Below are 24,704 nucleotides of genomic sequence, written 5' to 3'. Positions count from 1 at the left end.
CATGCTCTCTGATAAGAGAGGAACAACTCCCCAACACCTTAAACACATGAGCACAATGAACAAAGAAGCAATTTAAACAGTTTCGTTTCACAGATGGCTGAAGGATGCAATCAGCACTACAATTTAACCCTTCCTCAAACCCTGTATTGATATTTGTTTACCCTGACAGTATAAAGACATTGATTGTCGACAGTTAACTTGAAGGCTTAAGCAAGTTTTCAGACAGGATCGAAGTGTGTTCTCTTCTTTCTCATAAGCCACAGTCACAGTCACATATCTGTTTGATTTATGGCAGCGAAGTGGAAAAGAAAAAGTTCACTGGCAATATATGTGTAAATGTAATTTATGCAATACTGTCTGATCAAGAGCTCATTCCTTCACTTGGAAAACAGTCAAATTAACCCGTTGATGCTCAACATGGATTAAAAATAACCCAACTGAATTTGTATTTTCTACCATTATATAGCTGTGGTGAATTAATGTCATCATTAAATATTTCAGATATTCCCAAATAAATCTGTTTGATCATCACAAGTCCTCATTTTCATTCTTCTGTTCTCACTTTTTGATTAAATGTATTTCTCTTCATGCATGGCTGACTGTTTCTTTACCTTATCTTTGAAGCATTTTTTATTTTTACTTTATGTTGAAACATTTTAGGACTCTGACATCCATTACTGGGGAGAAAAAGAAATATTTCCAATACCTCTACATAGCTAGTTGTTGAGAGATTCATTTCTAGCTGGCTAACATTAGCTAGGTTAAAAAACATCAACTGTTGTGTATGACAAAGTATCAATAAAGCAAAATAATAATTTGTGGCTATCAAAAACGATATATTCAATGAATGATTGGAAAATTACATTCAGAAATAATTGTATTCATAAAATATCTAGCAAAGAAACATTCAACCATGCATGAAATAACACCATAGTCCAAGGGGTTGTGCATTGTTTGTGCATCAAAGGGTCAAATAAGCCATACATGACAAAGTCAGGCTAAGCTATTTCTCAGTGTGATTGATAATATCTTCAAGTCTTTCAATGGGATTTTCAAATCAATGCAAGAAACGGCGGAGCAGCAGACAATAAAGAACAGCAGCTCTAACCTTCATTGCCTGTGTGAACTGGTTCATTACCTGTTCAGTTAAAGGTCATGACCTTTAATTGTCCCACATGCCAATTTTGGCTTTGCCCCCCCCCCGGCTTTTTTTGTTTGTTTGTTTTCAAGAACCCTCCCCCCTCATATGCAAATATCTCTTTAAAACTAATGCAGGCACCATTTTACTTTGGTTAAATCCAGTTGTGCACATGTATAACTATAATTTAAGTACAGCTTAAGTTAAATAGATATCAAAGTACAGTGTATACATGTTCCTAAATTATACTAAATTGCCACATACATATGATGTTCTGTCTGTAGATGCATTTTCTGTTTGTTTTGTTGTTTAAATGCCATTTTATTTAGATAAAATGTATAATTTACTTACCTCTATACGGCCTACATAAGCATGGCTATTTCTGAGTAGTTATTGTAATTTTCCTTTGTACCCATATAATCAGATTCTGACTTGGTGACAGACGTTACTAAGGAGCTGCTCTGTAGTCAGCTGGTACGGCACTGAAACAATGGCCATAAGCAGATACAGTACTTTATCATTATGCATCCTGCAAACAGCCGTGTTTTAAAAAAGAAAAAAACATTATTTAAAATAGGGGCAGCTGTAGCTCAGCGGGTAGAGCAGGTCGACTAGTGATCGGAAGGTCGCCGGTTCATGTCCCAGCTCTAGGCAGTGCTGCGCCGCATGTCGAAGTGTCCTTGAGCGAGATACTGAACCCCACATTGCTCACTCGTGAGGGCCCTGCGATGGGCTGGCGACTTATCCAGGGAGTACCCTGCCCTCGCCCTGAGACAAGGCTGGGATTGGCTCCAGCAGCAACACCCCGCGACCCCATGGAAAGGGATAAGCGGTTCGGACAATGACATGACATTATTTAAAATATGTTGCATTGTTCTTTAACTCACCTCCAGAACAAATGCTCGAGCAAGCCAGATCGGATCTTTCAGGCCTTTGCACACTAGGGACGTGATAAATAAAACCATGCGAAAACAATTTACAGTCAGTGATGTAAATCTGGGATATTATGCTGCAATAAGCAATAATCCAATATGAATTTGTGAGTATGTTATCGCACAAAAATGAAACTTGCCACAGACCTAGCGGAAAAAACAGCATAGAGCTCTAAAGCAGAGCTGACCGGCTCTCTGACAGGTACAGAGAGGTGGAATTCACTGGGTTCATCTCAGCTGACTTTCTGGTTCAAAGAAATTAACCAATTGAGGCAGCAGTACACCAGCAGCTCCCATGTTCTGCAGAGAAAAATAAATGTTTTTTCTTTTTATCAAAGTCGTCCAGTGGATTTACAGAGCAGCACAGATGGATATAACAGCTTCAGTTCCCCCCGTCGATAAATCCCACACATATATAACAGCCTGTCTTTGCAGAGACCAATCAAGGTTATATATCCCAAGTCACCTTTGTCACATTGTCTTTATTGTTTTGTGTCCTAAGTCATATAATAGGGTGATAACAATTATTGCTGATGCTGTCATGGACTCACAACATTATTGCTTGATGCCTTTCTTTCACTTTTTGCCACTTAATGTTTGCTTTCTGTGTGAAAGTACTCATGAACCCAAGTACTCTATGAATGCCCTGTGACACGACGCGGTGTTGCTAACCTGATTTTGTCCACAGGGGCCGCCAGAATCAGCACAATTGAAAGTTCAATGTAGCTGCTTTAACTGTGACACAGCAACGCAAAGACAATTCCACAGCAGAGTATTTCTATGTGAAACAGTCACAGTCATTACTCCCTGAATATAGGCAGTCGGTGTTACAGACTCAGCCATCAGCTTGTCTCTTGCAGCAACACTGCAAATCTGTCCTTTTGTTTCTTTGTCTATAATGCAAAAGTGCATTAAAATGCATGGTGCTGTTACCATAAATACATATCAATGACACATGCCAGCTGGGCAGATTAGTGTGCAGTTCTGATCGCTGTCAGAACCATTCTCTATCAGCTGCAGCAGAAGCTATAAATGAGGCTCATTGTTTTGGGCTTAGGTCAGAATATGAATTCTGCATGATGTGTACACACTAGAGAAGAAATCTCCCGTAATCTTCACCTCGAGTTAATTACTGCAGACAAACATTATGGATCGCCAGAGACTCTTATCACTGGCTGCTTGAATACAGAGGAGATTTGCTCCACATCTGATATGATTTTGAACTCTAAGTAATCTTTGCAACAAAACAATCTGTTTGCCCCTATTGTCAAATTTATCCCTTTTTTTCCATGAGCCGATCTGAAGGAGATGGATGTACATTCTCACTAATTACAGCAATTATTACTCAGTGATGATATAACAAGCTCTCAAACAATTACCCCCTTCTCCCCTCTCTCCCTCTCTGCCTCGTCCTCCCACACGGTCTCAGCAGAAGCATTTTCGCTGCACAAATACACGCCTGCCATTTGTTCTAGCTCGTCAGGAAAAACTACAAGCATATCATTCATTATACTGCACGCCAACATAGAAACTAAACAAGACCAGCACTGGGGAGCCAACTGACTTCCTGCTGAGCACAAGATGTCAGGATGGTGACACTCTCTACTACGCCAAATTTGCAAGAGTGCTGACTAAACTTGTGCTTATGCCTTACATATACAAAAAGTATACTGCCCTGAGTGCAGGGACACATCCACTTACTTCTGGACCCCACTGGACTCTACTGTCACTGCAGACGCTGTGTTTGGTAAACTACAATTCTTATTTCCTGATTTAACAAGGCATGTTTACCGAAAATACATCCTTTTTACAGCGATGGCTGCGGTGGGTGTGTGTGTGGGGGGGTTATAGGCCATGTGTACCAACAGTCACAGCTGGGAGCTACCAAGAACAAACACTACAGCCTTGTCTTGTCCTCAGAGCAGATCTATGACTGCCGTGGCTCCATGCCTTGTTTAATGCCCTGCTCAGGGGCATTTCAGCCGTGGCGGATGACAGAGGTGAGGTCACTCCTCTATCTGTTTCCAACCAGATTTGCAGAAGCAGCACCATTCCTCAGCACAGGCTCGTTCTCCCCAACGCTGCCCACTGCCACATGCATGACTAATACACTGTTCATGCTTTTTGACACAATTATGTTCACAATGTGCAGTATCACATTCCGACGTTTGTTCGAACGTTTGGAAACCGATATTCAAGAAGTGATATTCCTCCCTAGGAATAATTTGGCTTCTCATCAAAGTGCTCTCCTTCAGTTAGTCTCCGGCTCCAGCTAGCATTTCTGTGTGCCACATGGCAGAGACTATTGAGGGCCTGTGGGGGAGTGAAAAGTGAGCACAATGGACAAAGGCATGTGTGGCACCTCACATCCATTTCTTCTCTTCCTCGCAGCTATTATTGTATGAAAGTGCTGTCGACAGCTTTTGCACCGCACTATGCATTCTCAAACAATAGGGAACTTACCTGCCTTTTGCACATGGAAATGAAATGGATGAAAGTTACACCCTTAGATCTTGAAACTCACTTTTGTTACACAACAAATTGGTACATACCAGTGTATAATCACAATGTCTTCATGCACTTTGTTATGGATTCTGTTTTATAAGGGGTATAAATGTTGACCTTATGATTATACAAATGTGCTAAAACCCTGCAGTGCAATAACAATGTCCAGCCTGGTGATTGGTAATTACTTCCTCTTGATTAAAGAGGAATTTTACTGGATCCCAGGTGAACACAATACCATATTAAAATGGGTTGAGTATTGCATGACAGTGCTGCTAGTTCTTGAATGTTAAATGTCACCATGGTAGTTTTAGCACTGAAAGTAGTGATTACAATAATAGAAATAATTTATATGACAATTTATATGTTGATAATAGAGATCATTTATATGTTGATTTATAATAAATGAAAAGTCCAGTGTGTAACCAACTAAATACCCCTCATCTCACTCTCACTGAGGGTAACCACTGAAAAACAAAAGGCACTCTCTCTGAGGAAAACACAAAAACATTCTTATTTTAAGGTAATTATATACCAAGGGAAACGTAAATATGAATACTATTCATATTTATTCATTCTTATATATTATTTCTCACAATATTTATCCCATTTCTGCACCCAAATCATACACACTGGTCCTTAAAGTAAATAAACTAACTGCTGCGTCTATAAAAAGTCACAAATAATGGAAAATGCATATCGCAATTAAACATAGCCGTTTGGTTATTTCTTTATCTTGGTATTGCCAGCATTCCAAATGTTCAAATTATTTACTGTAAGAAGACTGAAGAAACAGAAGAAACAGAAGAAAATTAAAAAGCCCAATAAATCTCTCCCAAAAATGTTGTCTGTTGATTTAATAATCTATTAAGGGATTCATCTTTCAGCAGCTTGAATAAACACCATACAGTATTTGTGTTTCTGTATTAGTTTTCCATAGTTTCTGTCAGTATTCATAATGTGCACCAGACATGACTACAATTGACCTTAACTGACAAAGGGCATTTGAGTTCACTGGGAGACACTGGCTATTCTCCTGGTAATGGGGACATACTCAGCAATATTTCCTCATTTGACTTGGTGCTGAAACAGCAGAATCAGTTCAATAGAAACTAAATCACTGTAGCTCCTCCAGTGATACTAAAAAGACACGATCATTTTCCTCTGCCTTGTTACCTTTATCCAAAAATAAAACTGTATTTTTCTTTATTCCTTGTCATAATTCTCTCATTCCACTCTCATAATATTAAGCACACGTTGTGGATTTAGCGAGTACAGCTGTACCGGATCTTTGAACCCAGATGGAAGGATGCGGCTTCATTCATCCCCCTTGTCCCTGGTTTACATTGCAACCCAGATTGTGAAGGATTAAAAGATTTACCATGTGGCCTTCTTTCAACTTTCAAGGTTTTGTGTCTTATGTTGCGAATATTCCTGAGTTTTCTAAACGAAGACGGGTACGAAGATAAGAAGACAGCGGGGACGAAGACGAAATCATCACAGGCATTTGTATATAATTAAATAATTACTCGCCACCAGTATGTTCATGGCAAAGCTAATACGGCACAACAGTAAGATGGACGCTGTCACACATTTTCTATGGTCGCTAGATGCCAAGATGTAAACTGCTGTCTGAGGCCTTGAGATTCACCTCCAGCCTAATCACACCCTCAGCGTCGTCCCTCCACACCCCCGCCTCCCCCATGTACAAATGTGCCTGTTGATGGGCTGTCTAATGTGAGAGCTGTGGCCAGGCCTGGAAGAAGTCATCCACTCGCCTCATTTGGTCGCTTCATTGCACTCTTGGAAATATTTCATGAGGTCTAAGTGACTAAAACACACAGTGAGCATTTTTGATCAGATCTTTACATTTTAATATGGTTGAGATATTTTAAAGTTTGGAGTCAGTGGGAAGAAAACTTGCTCGGTGTGTACACGAAGGCTCGTGCTGGTTCAGATCCTCTGAAGGTCAAACTAGTGATCGTGTACCTAATAACGTCAATGATGATGACGCTCATAACCACGCCTGCTATCTTTTAAAGTGCATTTCAGCTTTATTTCAGATTATGGGGCAAACTGGGGCAATAAGAACTGAGCGCTTAAGCATCGTAGCAACACATTGTAAATGACACATTTTTACTGTTAGGAAAAAAAATGCCACTTTATAAAAAGATAAAGAAAACCCTAAAACACTAATAAAATAGTATTATCTATTTATAATATATTATAATCATTCTGTCGTCAGCTTTCTATGTTTTTAAAGAATAATTCGGCCAGATGTGAGATGTCATTAATGTAGGTTTAGCCTTTGTTTTATTGGCTATCATGACATTGCATTTGTAAGAGATATTGCTGTATGGATGCATGAACATCATCATCAACAAAAAGAAGAAAAAAAAGTAACCTGTAATCTTTTCATTTTTATTTTTTAAAATATTTTTTTATGCACTTGTGATCTTGACACAATTGGGAAATTATCCAGCTACTGACTCTTTATGTTGGTGATATATATATATATGTATAATCTGAATATTGTGATACAATTTAACTATAACTTTTATTTACCTGCGTATTTTGGTCACCATACACAGTAATTTACTCTAAATAAATACATTTCAATTATCATTATTATTATCATCATCATTTAACAGGTGTTTTTCTCAGTCTTGAATGTATTTGTAATTCTCTGTGTACACCTCTTTAAATATAATTCCACTGTTTTCTTTTAGTCGTGCGTCTGTTATCTGCATTATTTAAACTGACGTCACTCCAACTGGGTTTTGTTACTCTCCCTGAAATGATGTATATGTATATTACTAATTAGTTTTTCCATTATGTTTTGATGGTAATGTAATTGCCTGGATTGTGTAAAGTGGTGAGGAAGTGTTATGTTTGTATGGGCACACATACCTGTACACAGCGTAGGAAGGAGGATGGAGGAGACGATGCACAGAAAGCATTACTTTGGTTGTGGACACAGGGGGTTCTCTCCTGACTCATGCATCGGCCCATGGTTAGGAAGGGCGGATATTTCATTTCTCTGTTGGGCATGATGATGAACAGAAACATTTCTTGAGAGCAATTCCTGAAGGGCACAACAAAAGTACAGTTGTACTAAATGCAACACTGGAACACTGATTACTACTATTAAAGTGTACTGGGTAATTGAAAGGTAACTAATGGAAGGGTTGTCTCCGGCATGTTAAAAATTGTGGCTGCCCTGACTCACAAGATTCCACGGTGAGTTTAGAGGGCTGAACAAAATGCAGTCTGGTTGTAAACTGTAAATGTGTTTTGCTCTCTTGAGTCGTAGAAGTAAATAAACACATAAGTTAACTTTTGTGAAGCAGCTACACACTGGAGGTCAGCAACCACCACCAACACACTCCCGCAGCCTGCCCAACACTGTGTGGAGGTGAAGGGTTGGTACAGTGGATCCAACCACGGTGAGGTAAACGAAGGCGGGACGGACACTGTAAACTAAATAATATATAATAAAATGGGTTATTGATAACATTTAGCCACATTCCATCTCCTCCATTCCTCTGCATTCACATCACGACGCTCTGCCCTCTCATGTGGGGGCCAGATTAATGAATGATTATGATATAAGTGTTCAAATGCATATAATTGTATTTAGAATATAACAATTAAAATCAGGTGTTTACAATGCTATGGGCTATTTAGGGGGACAACTCTCTGTTTTTCCCAAAGGGGGTCCGGAGTGGGGAAAAAAAAAAAAAAAATGTTTTCTTTAATCTCTAATAAGGTAAACACATCCTACCTTATGATTCAAGTCACTTTTGACTGTCTGGATGTCAACACACAACCCTTCCTTGACCACAACACATAGATAAATCTGCGATCTTTTGTTGCTACGAGTGGATATTGTTTTGCAATTCATATTTCCGGCGTTCATTTATCAAGCAGATACATGCATTAAAAAAAAAAAAGACATCTCATCCTGTTGATGAAAATGGAAAACTGTATGGTATGTTAGCAGTACCCCGATGTCCTGTTTATGAGTGAGGGTTATTGTATGAAGCCACCTGGGGAAAAGGGATTTAAGGATGAGGTTTGACATTTAGTCACTCAGAACCTGTACTGTCAACTTTTCGTCACATTAATACCAGCCTTAGGGGACAGGGGTTATTCTCTGAAGCTGTGGCTTGATGACCCTATCCGCCAACCTTATCACCTAGGGAGCTGCCCTTTTGTAGAAAAAAAAAATGAAATAAAAATGCACAGGCATGCTTCATCATGGACTGCAGCAATGGCTGAAGGCGAGTAGACAGCGTCTGGACACAGCACCAGGCAAGAGGGTCTGCAAAAATATAATTACAGCTTGCATTGTATGCACAATATGGCACAGGCATATAGACTTCTCTAATGCCATCCTATGTGAGACCCACATACCAATTCAGCCAGCAAATATGGAGTGAACTCATGTGAATCAGCAGCTCATCGTGCGTTTCTAAATATGGTTGCTTCATATGAGTAGGAAAAAAAAAGCAGAAAAGCCTTTTTTGCACCAGTACCAGAATCAAGAGGGCGGGAGACCCACGAGCCTTCTGCATTAAAGTGGCAATCAGAATGCTTGGTTGAAGCATAAGTGTTAAAGCAAATCACTGATCACTGGCCGATCTCACTCTTGATCATACCAAATGACTCTGAGACCTATTATAGATCTGCTGCCAGGGTCATAGACTGCAGCTGAGTGAAAATGACAGGGACATAAAAAACGGCTATAATGTGTTTACTGACGGAAGGAAGAGCTGCTCTCTATGTGTTTTACCGAGAGACTCAATCCTAACTGGTTCGTGGAATAATCAAGCTCAGATATTTCAGTAAACAGTACAATTACACTGGACCTGCTACTGGCAAAGTTTTACAGACTGGAAAGGTGAAGAAAAGTTACCTTTAGGAGGAAACAACTGCAAAAAAAGTGGAGCCACGGGAAACGGCTGTAGCTGTTAGATGTGGAGCTGCTGTTAAGGTCCTTTCACGCTTCAAACCAAATTGCAGTCAGCTGATTTATACCTGCTTGTTTCTCTTCTCGTCTATAGGGTGCTTCAGGGAGGAGTCTTAAAGCCCTCTGGCAGTGCTCTCGTCTCGAAGTCAACAGGTTTTCGGTTATTGTATAGAGCATGAGGTTTACACAAGCTTAAGGGACTTCTGCCTTTTTTTTTCCTACAACATGATATACGTCAGTTAACACAGGTAAGGTTTACACACAGATGTCACTTGATTGGGGTTAAGGTTCACTGTGGTTTAGCTTGAAATACCTACGATCAGCGATGGAATTGGTCAGACTTCCTGTAGCATGTTTAGGTTTCCACACAAAATGGCTGGAAATGTGCGCAGGTTTTCCTTAAATGGTCATTTGGTCACATCAACACACACACAAAAAAAGTCTGGAAATGAGGGTGTCCTTAGAAATAGCCAGTGGTGTGAGTCAACTGTTGTAAAAGCAGCGCCACCCATCTCCTCCACCTCCTGATGTGAGAGTGACTAACAAGCATATGATGTGCAGATGGTAACCCACGTTTGGTACAAATGCCAACCTCGAATGTATCTGACTGCAGAAACGTTAATTGCCAACATTACATCCTGGTGACTGGGCTGAAACACAATAGTTCCTTCATAGCCAAACTTTAGCTTTTTACTCCTGGCAATTACAATCCTTTAGGTGTTTTTGCTGAAGAAACTGGGGTGATATTAACTTCCAGGTTAACAAAAAAAAGACATCATCCTTATTGCAACTCTCAAGCTAAAGTGGTCATTGTGGATTCTACCCACAGATGTCATGTTTTTCTATATTTTTTTCCACCCCGGACTTCTACTCAGCATCACTTGAGCTACGGTGCCTTGTCAGATTTTGAGACCTGACTCCAACCCCTAGAATCACTTAGATCTATTCCACCAAGTCTCAGTTGCCAAAATAACATACTAATGGTTTAGCATCATGACCCCGTTGGCAGCTTAATCATCTTAAGGATACATCTGAGGCGAAGAGCATGAACTGCCTCACAATCCCTTTACTTGTTTCCAGCACTTTGACAGTGACCTGATATTTGGTATTATCATTATTATTTTCCACAAGTGAACTTCTTATTCTGTCCAGTGCCTGTATGTCCTCACCCATAACTGTCCATGCCACCGCAGTCTCTCCGTCTGTATCAGTGTCATGTTCCATTAGTGGTTCATACTTCGTGAACATAGAAAGTATTATGGATGACTCAGATTTGACCAACTTTTTTTTTTCTTTTTTTTTTTTTTTTGCTCTTCTGTTTGCTATATTTTTAAACTGTGTATTTTTAAATCTGGCTATTATGAAAATGTAGTCCTCATTCAAATACGGCAAAGAATGTAATGACAAGGTTCCAGTTCCCAGAACAGCTATGAGTGAACACTGGCTAATTCAATCTTTGTTAAAATCACCTCTGGCGAAAAGCTTAATGACATTCAGTTGTTACTTTACTCCTTATAGACATAATCAAACACATAGTTTCATATTTTCACATGATGCTTTCTAAAGATTCCCTCCAGTGATGAGGAAATATAAGACATTGTTTCTGTTTCTGTTTCTCCATAAAATTACCATGTTAAATAAAATATTAAATCATCTGCGCCTTCTCCCTCATTCTAAAATCTGGAGTCTATGAATATGCAAATATTGTTCATTTCAAAAAAAGATTTGCTGGATGAAAGATGTCTCTGACTTCAGTTCAAATTCATTCTCATTCTCAGCCTGCACGGAAGGTGTCAAGTTCCCACGTTGCACTCTGGTGTGGTGCATGTTGGGTAAACTGTTTGGGATGTCTTGAAATTATGTGGTGTTGAATGTGTTATGATTTAGCTCTACTACAAAAACCCTGTCAACTACCTTTTTGTTATATTTGCTAAAACTGTCATTATGATCTGAGAGTAGAATAAGATACAGGTCAGCTGTCTGTGGCTCCGCCCAGTGGCTGTAATTTGATTTGCAAGAATCCACCGTCTGGGATCAACACAACCAATCAGAGCCAAGGGGTGTGTCTGAGAAGTGTCAATCATTCTCTTGCATACCAGCAGGCAGCCTCTCTCATGCAAGCCTACTGGGCAGTGCCCCTCCCCCACGCAGGTGCAGTGCCTGCCCTCACCTGTTCAGAAACTTCAAGCTCCAACTCAAACTATAAACAAAGGTGGAGAACAGACAACAGGAGAACAGACAACAGCAGAACCAAAAAATGCTCCACCATTGCCCATGTCAAAGAGAAGAAATAAGAAGACTGACGAAGAAAAGCCATGTAAAAAGGAGGAATTGGACTGAGCCAGAGAGAAAACAATGATAAACATTGGAGCATCATGTTGCGGGAGCTGTGGGATTTGCAAGGACTCGGCAGCTTTTCTGCTGGACAGGTAAGGACCCCTGCTTGATATATGTTTCATTCTATGTGTTAACCACAACGGTAAGATGGCGGCGGTGACAGTAATACTCCCATGTTGCAGTCGAGCTACGCAGCTTGTTGCTAAACCTAGCTTGTTGGCTTGTATGCTAACTCCGGTGTTTAGCTTTGTCTTTATGGCTACTGGTTAGCAAAAGTGCCTTTAAAGTTACCGGACAGTTATAATAGCATTAGTTTGTGTTCAGTATGCTCTGAAGAGATTGAATTGGTTTAGAGAAATAATGTTACTCATGCTTCAGCAAGGCAGCATGGCAAAAATATTACACCTGATAATGATTAGCTGATAACTCCATCTACCATGATGTGAGGAATATTGTTTGTTAATTGGGATATCTACTGTGATCGGCATGAGGCACTCGTCATTGTAATTATGTTGTATTGATCAGAAATGGGCTTATGTTGTTGTTGTTATTTTGAAAGCGCCACCTTGGTTATCTGGCTTTCTCTGTTCCCGTTGTTACCAGCCTGCTCGTGCACGGCAGGCTCCTCTGTGGGGAGGGGCTTTGAAAGACCACTTTTTTTTCCTCACAACTCTAGACTGCAGCTTTAAGCAATAGGACTCACATATGTCTATGTTTAAAGTCAATTAAATCCCATGAAAAGACTCTGTAAGGCCCAGTAATTTTCCAAAATGGCTAGACACTGCAATTTATTTTGTTTTGGCAAATCACAGTCAAACAGGAGTGAAAGTGCATTTGTTTGGTTCTGTTCAGCGGTGGATTAATACACACGAGGGAGTGTTGGACTGGCTCAATCTTAAATTACATGTTCATTGTGATAGAGGAACATGTCCCCTTATGAATGGTATGGGTCGCATCATGGACCCTAATATTACATCATATGTCACTACTTTAATTGGAAGAGACTGATCCGAAAACATTTTCAACCAGCTCGAGAAGCTTGGTTTAAACTGTTGTTACTCTGTTAAACTGGTAAACATTGCTACCTAATGACCCGTGAACACTCAAGCCAACCTCTTCTCTACGGTTAGAATAAACATATTACGTGTGTTTATGATTGGATTGGCCAAAGCGCCAGTATTTGACGACTTCTATGGTTAATTGCATTCAAGTGTATTAAAAAGATAGACAAGCTGGAATCCAGGTTCATTGAATTTGATGAGCTGTAAAGGTTTTTCCAATCACACATGTGGGTCCATCTTGAAAATTGCATTAGTTGGTGGAGTGAATTAATAAATAACAAACACTTCCTGTTCTTCCCATATCCGCTGTATTTCTGGCTGATTAGATGCTTCACAGCAGGCGAAAACCACTTTGCACATATCAATCACATTATATTCTCATTAAATGCTTTGGGGCATGTAAACGCACATCTTATGTCTGATTGATTTGTTTGGAGTCCATATAAACAATTCAGTTGGACACTCTAATCAGTGTGATTTTAATCAGATTGAAGAAATGTTGTCCATGTTAGCACAGATATGGATGTTTAATGGGTGTTAGACAAAATGGAGGTCGATTTTGTACAAAAAAACAACACCAATCCATTTTGGTTTTGGTCTTTTTTGTTCGACTTTGACGCTAAGAAAAATATTGAATATTCCCAGTCTTGTGCTGTCTTAAGCAAATTCACTCTGTTGGGGTTGAACAAAAAAAAAAAAAAATTGCAGGGAATATAAATGCAAGGACAATTAAATAAAAACAACAAAACTTTAAAAACACCAAGAGAGCTGGACATCAAAAGTCAAGGCGTGGTGGTGACTAGAAAATTACCATGCAAATGACTAAGTGAAGAGACAGAAGACGATTGCAATGAGCATTTAATTAATAAGCTGGGAACCTTCCATTACCGTGGATCCATTACTTAATACAAAGAAAAAAATCACATCAACAAATCCTGTTAATATTTTTGTCTTCGCTGAAGAAAGAGAATAATTGCAACACAGCCTTTAACACTGGCATTACACTGTCATTATAACCTCTAACTATCAGACACCAGATGAATTTAGAACTTGAAGAAGAACTTGTGGAAAAAGAGAAAAAGACTTCAATGGGACCATCATCAAATTTAAGCAGCAGAAATGTGGGGCATTCATTACTGCAGCGCACTGCTGGCATATGACTTTGATGTGTATATGATGTGCGAGTAGAAAGGGAAAGAAGAAGTGACACTGGAACGGTAACTACTCTGATAACAGAGCTGAGATCCTGCACAGAGAGCCATCGCTTTTCATTCACTCCAATTACATGAATCTCCTGCATGGCCATCATGAATCATAGAACAGATCATGGTCCTTTAATGGGGAATCACTGACAAGTTGGGCCTGGTTGTTTCCTGATCCTGTTATTCTGCGCTCGGCAGTGTGAGGGAATGGACCGAAAACGATTTCTGCTTTTTCACAAACAAGCGGAGTTCATGAAATTACGAGTTGATTGAGAACATAATTGAGCGAAGATGAAAGATGATGATGGAGAAATCCTGCCGCTAATGACACGGAGAAGAATCGGAGGGCACATCAGCATTGTAAGGGGAGCAAAACAGTGCGTGGCTGAGTTTGTGAATGTCTGTGTGTGTGACATCATGTGAAATAACAAGTCAATGCATGTACAGCGTTCATTAGTGATTTGCTTTGTGCCTTATCACTGTTTATGTTAAGCAGCAGGGATTTTAATTTTCACCTGGATAAGTTGTTAACATGCACAAATAGAACTACTCCTAAAACAATTTGTGCGAAAACTATTTGTGCAACTGTAAATGTCACTAATTTATATTTAGGTATTGTTTACATTTTTTTTTAATATCAGCGTGTTGATGTGCATATGAAAGCCAAACTAGCTGTTTCATTTTCTTTCTCCATAACTCGCAAAGAGGAAAATCATGAGGTTTGCAGCTCATTCAGATGAAGTAAAAAAGATGCTCTGTGGCTGTACTGAAATATGATGAGTTTTGTTGCTCCCAACCTTCTGCCGTAACTTTTAAACATCAATATAGCCGATCCCACCGCACAGCTGTTGACTGCTGTTAAACATATCAATAAGCCGCGATCAGATTTCTCCGGTTGGGTTTTCTGACAACAGAAAACTGATGTTAAAAGAGAAATACAACACCAAATCACTGGCTTGCCAATTCTGCTATGCAGGGCTAATAACATCACACGACCTCTGTGTTCAGCGAAATATGGTACATAAGATGCATTGGAATTTTTTATTTACAAACTACAATTGACACGTGAACATGATATGACATATGGAAATACCAATATTGTTGGTAGCCAGTGACACTGCCCACTGCTGGCATCTTCTCGTGGTGACAGGGTTGCTGACGGTCCTTTCCTGCCAGTTGAATGTGTGAATGTGTGTGTAAAGTCAGAAATCTATCACGGTGATGAGACGGATATAGACAAGATGCCGCTATGTGCCAATCAATACTCGGTTGTTGATACGTTTGATCCCAATGTCTCCGTTTGACAAAAAACTATATATCAATACGAGTTTTATGTGAACATTTAGTGAGGTTGAATGCACATCTGGTGCAGCGGACACAATGAAAAAGAATGACATGTTGCACGTTGCTGCTCAAGGGAGAGAAGCCTCTGTCTCTCCACATAGCCTTTTCCTGTACACAGAGAGCGAGAGTAAACTAAGCAAGAGAACACGATCTGGCTTATTACCTTTTTTCCTCAGTGCTTGATGATATTTTAAGACTTCTTGGTATCAAGCTGGTGTCAAGATACTGTTCTGGAAATTGCTTTCTATAGATGCGGAAAAGAACTGGTGATGTTGATGATTCATATAAAGGTGATTTCACAGCTAATTGCCCATTACATGCTGGAATAGGCTCCAACCCGGCATTCCAGACATATGGATGGAAGAAAAAGTCATTGAATTAATTAAACTACTCAAATATAAGCTGCCCGAATAAATACATTTTTATTTCTTCAGAGGCATTTACATTCAATCACAAAACCTAAATACACACAATACCAAAATGTTGTTTATATAAAGGCAACCGTGTTGTGCGTTGATGATAAGAATTTATCCTATATTTATTTATCTATATATGAGTATATATGTGTGTGTGTGTGTGTATATATATGTATGTGTATGTATATATATTAGGTATAACCTTACTATTATATTTTTTTTATTTATTTATTTATTTATTTATTTATTTATTTATTTATAATAAAGTCCATCCGGAATTTCACTTTCTGTTTTGTTTTTTCTGTTGCCGATCCATTTGAAAGCAGTGACATGGTAATTTTTGGTCAGATTCCCTTGTGTTCATAGGACTTGCAGCCTGCAACCTCAAGAACCAAGCTCAGTGAGTTTCTAAAGTTTTCTCAGAATTACCATTAAAAAAAGAAAAAAAAAACTTTCTAGATACTTTATCTCCAAACCTTTTTGTAAAGGTCACATATTCCCTATCTGTGCTGCGTGGACCTCCTTTGACACTCACCTTATCTTCACCCAAAAGAACAGCCTTATATCATGACAGTTCTGTTTTTGTGTTGGATTCAGTGCCTGCAGGTAATCCTTTTCCCCCAAACATAGTCTGTGTGGTCCTGTGAGTGATGTGCTTTCATGAATCATATGGTCAAGTTTCCTAACTGACGTACTACATTTTGTCATCCTGACATGCATCTCCATTCAAGCATACAAAATGGCACGCTGTCAAAACTTGGTCTGAGAGATAAGAATTGAAAATGCACAGATAACATTTGTTTAACCACAACCCGAGCACTGTTTGGAGTTTTGTGTACTCCAAAATGTATCCCAGTGGTTAGACTTGTCATTGGAACAGATATCTTGGCTTGTTACGCTACATTTTTCTTTTTTTCAATTCAGGGCTTTCACATTTTGAGATGCTTCCAGTGTTGCTCGGCTGCCCTGTTGGAAGAGTCAACACTTAAGAGTGTTCCTGAAAATCAATTAGCTCACATTTAATGTCATCTTTTGTCAAGCATCCATTTCCATTGATCACTGATTAGAACACTGGCATTTATTTTGCACATTTTGGTGAAGTGAAAAGCAGGATAATCAAAGAAAACCTGCAGTAGTTGTTGCCATTTCTTACATGAGTTTGAAGTAGACACACACACATCAGCTCTCTGATACACTCCAGCTAAATATACTTGTGACTCCCCTTTGGAGTGCTTCGGTCCTGTAAAGTTCATGCACAGTTCGCTTTTTTTCAAGAGACTCCTTTGACGGGGGAGTCACTCTACTTCACGACCGCCCTTCGCTGCTTTAAAAAACATCAGGCAGTGACGAGGGAGTTTGACTGCGGACTCAATGAGCACGCACACAGTATATTTCAAAGTCGCATGAGTTGTGAGAGCATAAAGTAATTGATAAAATCAGAGCTAATGGAGATGAAACTGAATTGTTATTAAACATTAATGGTTCTATTTTTGAGGGTGTTATTTGACAAAGTAAACATGCGCGTGTGACTGTGACCAAAACCAGTCATGCAGTTATACTTTTAATCATCATAAGGATACTTCCAAACGTACGTAAAAGCAGGCCTGTTTTCTGGCTTTGTGCAACAGTGGAACTGTTTGCAACCATGCAACTGATCAACGTTAAGTGCATTTTGCACAGCATCACAAATTGTTGCTTCTTTTGTTGTTTGTCAGTGATAGAAAGGTTAATTCACCGAGTCAGGTGCTGACAAATTATCAGGATCATAATAAAAGTTACCTCTGCTGCTCTCTTGCTTGTCTCTGAAACAGTGGTCATTCATCTCAAAACTGTATACTGGATCATTCTGTCACCTGGAGAGCAACAGCATAACACCGGTTTGTCACTTCAGGAAACAAAAACCCAAGAATAAATGTTTGACGTGTAAGTTTCGGCATTCATCGGCTATGCTGAAACTTTACAGTTACCTTGTGGCAATTCAACATTGTGTTTAGGTTTAATGTTTTACCCTATGTTGTGACAGTGGTCTGCTAATGGTCTGATTTAGGTTTAGGCACAAAGCAACACTTGGTTAGTGTTTGAAAAATATCTTGTTTGGCGTGAAATATCTGCTCTTCAGTTCTGGTTGCCACAAACAAGGCTTGAGATGTCCTGAGGTCTCGTAAAAAAAAAGGTAACTCCACTTATTTTACCCATTAAAGTGTGTTTCCAGGACTCTGGTAAGCCATCAGTGATGTCACTCAGTGACTAAGTTGCACTGTGGGTAAAGTAGGTGATGGGTTTTGAGTAGCAGTCCACTGATGGACAGTTTAAGAAGAAATGATCTGATGCAGAACCAGAGATACCACCTTTTAATACCATGATTTCTTCTTCCTCGTCACACATTGTGTCTGCATTACCCACCGTGCAACTGAGCCACTGAGTGACATCACTTGAGATGATTTACCGGATTACATGCAGCTTCCTCCGGAGCCACAAAAGGCTTTATATTGCTTATGCAGTCGTACTCTCCAAAACCCGTAAACACAGTATAGTATGTAAAATTGGTGTAGTTACCCTTTGAAAACACCCACTTTAATAGCCACAACAGCTGGAGATGGCTCAAGATCTTATTAAAGTGATCCTGTAGTTTCATGCTTACAAATGCTGAAAACAGGTCTCTGCACGACTCGTGCAAACCTTCTCTCCTAGCTCAGCAGTCACCTCGTCCACCCACACATGTGAGAGTCAGGTCACAAATGTGTACAGTAAATGTGAAACGACACATGTTGTGGAAACTCCAGTGTGTGGAGACCGCGTCAGGAGAGATTAATCAATCAGAAAAGTATGCCCGCATTTCTGGGATGATGCCGAGATTCACTCAGCAGCGGCATGTTGTTCCTAGTGTGTCATTCCTGCTACCAAACACCTGTTTTCCTGAGCTTGTTTTCCCCTACAGTTTGCTCGAGAGGAGTGTGTACAGAGACAGTGTATATTAGTTGTTTTGAATTGGGGGAATCCGTTATGCACCACTGACAGTGTAAGACATGCAGTCAGCAAAACTGGCAAATCTTTTCGTGAGTGTCATAAACTCTCCCAGGCACACTCTCAGGGTCACACAGCCACAGAAAACACTGTGTATGTACTTTTGGGACAACTCACGTAAGGTGGTAGAAATCAGTGGCACTATGAATTTGACGGATGTGAGACGGGTGTTTGTCATGCAATCCAAATGTTGTTTTTTATCTCCCCCAAACTTGAATAGCTGCCATAAACCACACTTGTCATGAAAGTAATCCTACCCTTTCAAATGGCCCTGAGTGATGCGTGTGTAAAAGCTTCTCTGAGAGATGTTTTCTCGGTCGACAGCACTGTTGTCTGGTGGAGGACGCACATCTCTAGGTGTACCGCTGTCAGTGTGTTGTTTTTACTGTGATTCTTTAATGTTGATGGCACATTTAATGTCTCATTTATAACATTTCAAGGCAAACGTTAATTCTGGATGGAAATGTCTGATAAAACTGATCAATCAGAGTCTCTCACAGACGGCTTGATCCATCGGCATCCCTTCCCATTTCTTAATGTTTCTTAATATGAAAAGCAAAATATGACGCATGTCATCGCCCCCTCTTCTTCCTGCTTTAAAGACCCTTTGTGTTTACCGAGGAAGACACACATGAGTTCACTTGGAGTATAGAGAGCAGGTGGGCATAAGCTGTTTGACAGAAACGTGTAATATTTCACAATTTAGCTGTCAGCTGTCTGAGCTTTAGAAGACATCATCGGGCTGACTGTGTACATGCATGTGCCACTTTCCCCACTCAAGACTGTCTTACAGTTTTTATTCTGAACTTCAGTAACATGTTGGTTTAAAGAGTTTTTATATAAAAGATATAAATATGGGTGCATGAGGAATTCTTCTATAAACATGACTTTTCTTGTGTTTGTTATTCTCACCCATGTATAGGTTTACACCCCGTCATTTAAACTGTCCGCTTAATGTGCACATAATGCATTCGAAATTTTAGATTGTTTGTCATCGATCAATAGGCTATTATGGTTCAAATTACAGCATGTAATGGCTGTGAATAACAACACATGAGCTGCTGTGCTGTTGTTACAAGACGTATCCAGTGTCAGACCGAGGGTCCAGATCCTGAATTCTAATATGATACAGATACTGATAATGTGAATATGCAGTAGCCGTTTTGTGCAGAATTTCACGGTGACTGATATGTATGACCTGCGGCAATCTAATGCAGCGGCGGCATATTGTGCTTCTGTGAACACTGTTGTTTAGCCTTGAAACAACAGTTTTATGCATATTTCCCCCCGAAAGTCTGTTGAGTCTGATAAGAAAAAAAAGACTCATCTGTTGCAGAAATGGAAGAGAAATATGCTGTTACTCATGTTAACTACACGATTTTTATAGAACACTGTGTAAATACTATTTGTCTTTTGTACAATATGTATTTAGATGTTATAGTCTAGTCTATTACAGAACTTCATGAACCATCAGTAATGCATATGTACGAATTGGATTTCATGTCTGACTTAAAGCAGAGACAATACTTAAAAGTACAACATTTAAGAATTGGCAACCCGTTGAATTCACACAAATAGGGGGAGCGTATCACCAAAGTAACTACGAACTGCTGCCTGCTGTTTGCTCAATTAGCTAAGCAGCTAGCAATCTGGACCATAAGCTCTGGGTCGTATTATGTAAAACGGACAAGCTGGGGTTAGCTGGTTAGCATGCTAATTTCAGTAGATATCTCTGCAACCCAAAACATAGGTTTTTGCCACAATCTGTTGAGCAGTTGTGTTGATTTTTGAATGTTGTAAACTGAAATTCTCATATATTGCGTCTTTAATGCAACTAGTGTACCGGCAAAGGACACAAACGCAATTAATTTATCAAAAAGTAATGCTAAAATCAGTTTTTTGGCTTGTTCATTTAACTGCAGACTCAGCTATGAACTGACGTGTTGTTCCTGCATCAGGGCAGACTAACAATAAATGTACATTACTGATACGCCATGACTTTATGCTTTTTAATGCATACAGTTATTCATGAATTGATGATCGTTTACACCCTTAGCATAAGGTGCTACCAAAATGTTCAATTCACATGTGCAATTGTGATTTTCCATGTTGGTAAAAGGTAATATGAAAAACAAGAGATCATTTGATACAGTGTGACTGATACTTATTAAGACTTCAAATACAAAATTGTGAGGATAGGCGCAGCAGGCCAATAAAAAGCCAAAAGCCACAAAAAAAAGAAGAAAGAAAATCCAATAATTTCATAAGAATTAGTGTGAAATTAAGTTACATAAAACGTCACAGCCATACCAGAATATTTCCACAGATAAAGTGAAGTAATTGAAAGTAAAATAAAAGAGACCGTCTTGTAAAATGGCTATAATTAAAATAATGTGAATGGTAATAAGTATTGTTAGTTTAAAACAGTTTCATCTGGCAGTGGGGAGGTTTGAGATCAAATTTCTGAAATGGCTAAATGGTACGAGGGTAATGATTTTAATTAGGTGCTGGATTTTTGTATTAGCAGTCAGGGGCACTGAAATAAAAAAAGAAGTCTTTCTAAGTTCGGACCTGACTTGTGGAACATGAAGCGTGAGCTGGTCACTGGAACGGGTCTGATGGAGCCCATCAGAGAGATGAAGCATTTATGTCAAATAATGTGGTAGCTCTCCAGTCAAGACTTAATTTGGCCGAGAATCAATTTTGAGATTTGACATGAATTGACGCTGACATGAAATTTCTACCCTTTTTTATCTTTAAAAAAATATTTAATGAACCGAATGCTCAAATATTGATGCACCACCGATCGATGATAGAAACCCATGGGAAGTAATAGATGGGCGTCTTTTTTTGTGCAGCAGCCAAAGAGTGTGCAGTTGTTTACTTCAGTTCCAGGTTTGGCGTGTCATCCATCTGCATTCTGCAATCTCAACAACACTATCTTTTCCAAAAACCTTATTGCTTCAGCTGTCGCAGTCGACTGGTAGGAATTACAGGCCAGCGTGCGCTACCTTTGTTGCTAGCTCGCCTCGGGTTGACTGCTCATGCAAGTTAACATACTGCAGCATGATGCCTTACAGTGTTGTGTATTCAGTTACAAACCAATACCAGTTCATGTTATACATGAGCACAGCAGGAGTTAGTAGCTATAATTTGAAATGGTACTTGTTGTCAATTATTCAGCCCCTTCAGAAACAGCTCCAGGCTTCACTCAGGAAACGCCGTTGATTGGAATAATTCACATAAGAACACGAAGCAAAAAATAGAGGCACAAAAATAGTGCCGAGAGTCACTCAAAGAGACATATTAAAGCACAATGTTTCAAGAAATTTTGTTTTAGAACATCCACAAATTGAACACTTTGAAACACCTGTCAGCGAGTCAGAACTGCTGCCTCAGGGAATCAAACTCTCAGTCTGGAGCTGGATTTTCTGACATTAGAGGCACAGCGCCCGACAGTACACAACCGGCAGCAGAGGCAGGCTGGTGCGGAGAGAGGAGCAGCGTCAGGTACAAACAGCCCGATTTATTTTATTTTTTTAAAAACAGCTTGTTGACATATGTGCAGTCTTAACCTCAGGAGTGTGTATAGGGGGAAAAAAAAGTGAGTTGTCGCTACATAATAAATAAGGGTTTTTTTTTTTCCTGCAGAATGTTGCGTTTTTAACTATGGTATAAAAGCTGACACCTGGGCTGACCCACCGTAAACTGCAAACCCATCTCGGCAAGTGAAGCATAAACTGTTAAGAAGATTATTTTCAGGTGTTATGAATGAGTTATTAACCGCGCTTCGAGCGACGCCTTTCTATATGATTGAGTTTCTCCAGCCCCCGTGCGTTCTGTGGGGAGCGCAGCATCATGGGGGCTGCCTTGACAAGCTCATCCATCAGCACAGCATGTTCAAGTCCCCATCAAATGCCTGCACCGCTCCATAAAGTGGAGGAGGAGAGGTGTCACTCCCTAAACAGGATATATGGTCTCTCACTGAGACACAAATTAGACAGTAAATACATTACAGTGGAAGTAGCCTCTTCCGCGGCAACATGTTTGCACTGCTGCTGTGCCAAAACCAACACTGCAGGGCTATTAGAGGAGGCTGCTCGCCTGCCAACAAGACATACACATTTGCATTGGATTACCCTCTGCATCTCACTCACATCAAACAGGAGCATTAACATCTTGATGGCTTTATCTTTTTAATGCAATCCAATTTTTTAAATTAGCAATTCATAACATTTCACATTCAAAGTGAGATTTTAACCAGAGCTATTTTTTTTTTTTTCAATTCTAGTGTTATTACCTTGACAATCAAACCAAATTAGTGTTTGTTTTTCATCTAGTTTAGCAGCATAATTATCATCATTTTCAGCCTTGACTGACCGTTATTCAAAGCAATATACTGGAGGCACAGGTGGAATCCAGCCCATCTCGAATTTTGATTTGGCAACGCCAGGGGACTCGAATCTGTGTTGTCGGTTCATTCTGGCCGATGGAGCCGGAGTACTTGTCCCACACATACAATGGAACATGACGGCACACAAAACAGACAGAGCTGTCACACCTGCCAACACACTTTATTAATTTTCCCCCTCCCTCCCCTCCCCTCTTCTCATCTTTTTTCCGCTTCCCAGTTTGGTTTGGCCTGGCCAATTCCCCAGCAGCGCTCGTCTCTGCCGGCCCGGACTGGGTGCAGACAGTCACATTAACAAACTGACAAATGTCGAAGCCAACCCGCAGCACTCAGCGGCCATAACATGCGAGAAAGTTAATATGATATCCCCTAAATTGCACTCACTCATGACCAAGAGGAAACAACAAAGGAACGGTCCCTCATTGCTCTCCTGTCATTGAACATGACTGTGTCTGTTGGGAGTCACATGACCAATCCAGAGGTGCGACAGCTGGGGTTCCAGCCTGGGACTCTGAAGTGATGGCAAGTGTTTTTCTTTCTGCCACCTGTGCACCCCGGCAGGCTTTTTAGATCCTTGGTAGGAGACCATTAGGAGGTGCTCTTTGTGGTTTTGGAGAAAAAATGTTAATCAGAAGAGAAAGATCCTCATTGACAGATTTTTTCTTATTATTATTATTTTATGCCTCAACAAACTAGATAAACTCTCTTTGCTTTCATGGCTGAATAAACAAACTGACCCTAAAGATCAGCAAGTGTAACACAATTTCAGACTGTTTTAATCTCACTGTTTATATGTGGCAGCTTGCCACCTTTCTAGCTTCAAACAGTATTCTGGGGACCTTATTATCCCTCTAAGAACAGCTTGTTTATTCAGTGATGGAAAAAAAAAAAAAAACTATTGCTGAGTTTGTATTCGTGTTGTTAATATTAAAATTCTGAGTTTGAATTTCTCCTCCTAAACTACATAGCACTGCTCTAAGTAAGAAATCTAGAAATCAATTTCACCTTTGAAAAAGGATGCGGCAGATACATAATCAGAAAGGTGTGTCAGACACATGTGAAGGGCAAGTTATTTTCCATGGGAAGCAGGAGCCATGTTTCTTTTTTTTTTGTTTGAGGAATTTACCAGTTTCAAGGCTGGCAAGAGAAATGTTATTATGGAGCACGGGGATGAAAACTGAAGCGGCTTGTCTCTGCCGTGTGATGTAACGGAGACTTTCAGTCCTCCTAACTGCCTGAATGTGAGGCTGGAAGGACACAAACCGGGCATTCATGAATATGCATGATGCTGTAAAAAAGGCAATTCAAAACAAAACTGCATTCACCGGGAGAGCTAAAATGCAACGGGAAGAAAGCACACAT

The 24,704-nt window shown here is 39.8% G+C and overlaps 1 long non-coding RNA gene across 1 annotated transcript in view; it reads left to right on the top strand.

The window, feature by feature from the left end:
* Window positions 1-11,767: 11,767 nt before the first annotated feature.
* The window catches only part of LOC119031928, a 34,560-nt gene continuing 21,623 nt past the window's right edge, over window positions 11,768-24,704 (top strand). The window contains exon 1 of the long non-coding RNA XR_005078747.1: window positions 11,768-11,976. This is a non-coding gene — a long non-coding RNA (uncharacterized LOC119031928). The remainder of the gene's footprint in view (window positions 11,977-24,704) is intronic.

This window comes from Acanthopagrus latus, chromosome 13 (genome assembly GCF_904848185.1).
Source record: "Acanthopagrus latus isolate v.2019 chromosome 13, fAcaLat1.1, whole genome shotgun sequence".
NCBI classification, from domain to species: domain Eukaryota; kingdom Metazoa; phylum Chordata; class Actinopteri; order Spariformes; family Sparidae; genus Acanthopagrus; species Acanthopagrus latus.
Note: the sequence above shows the minus strand (reverse complement) of the source record. Positions and strands in the feature narration are given on the sequence as shown.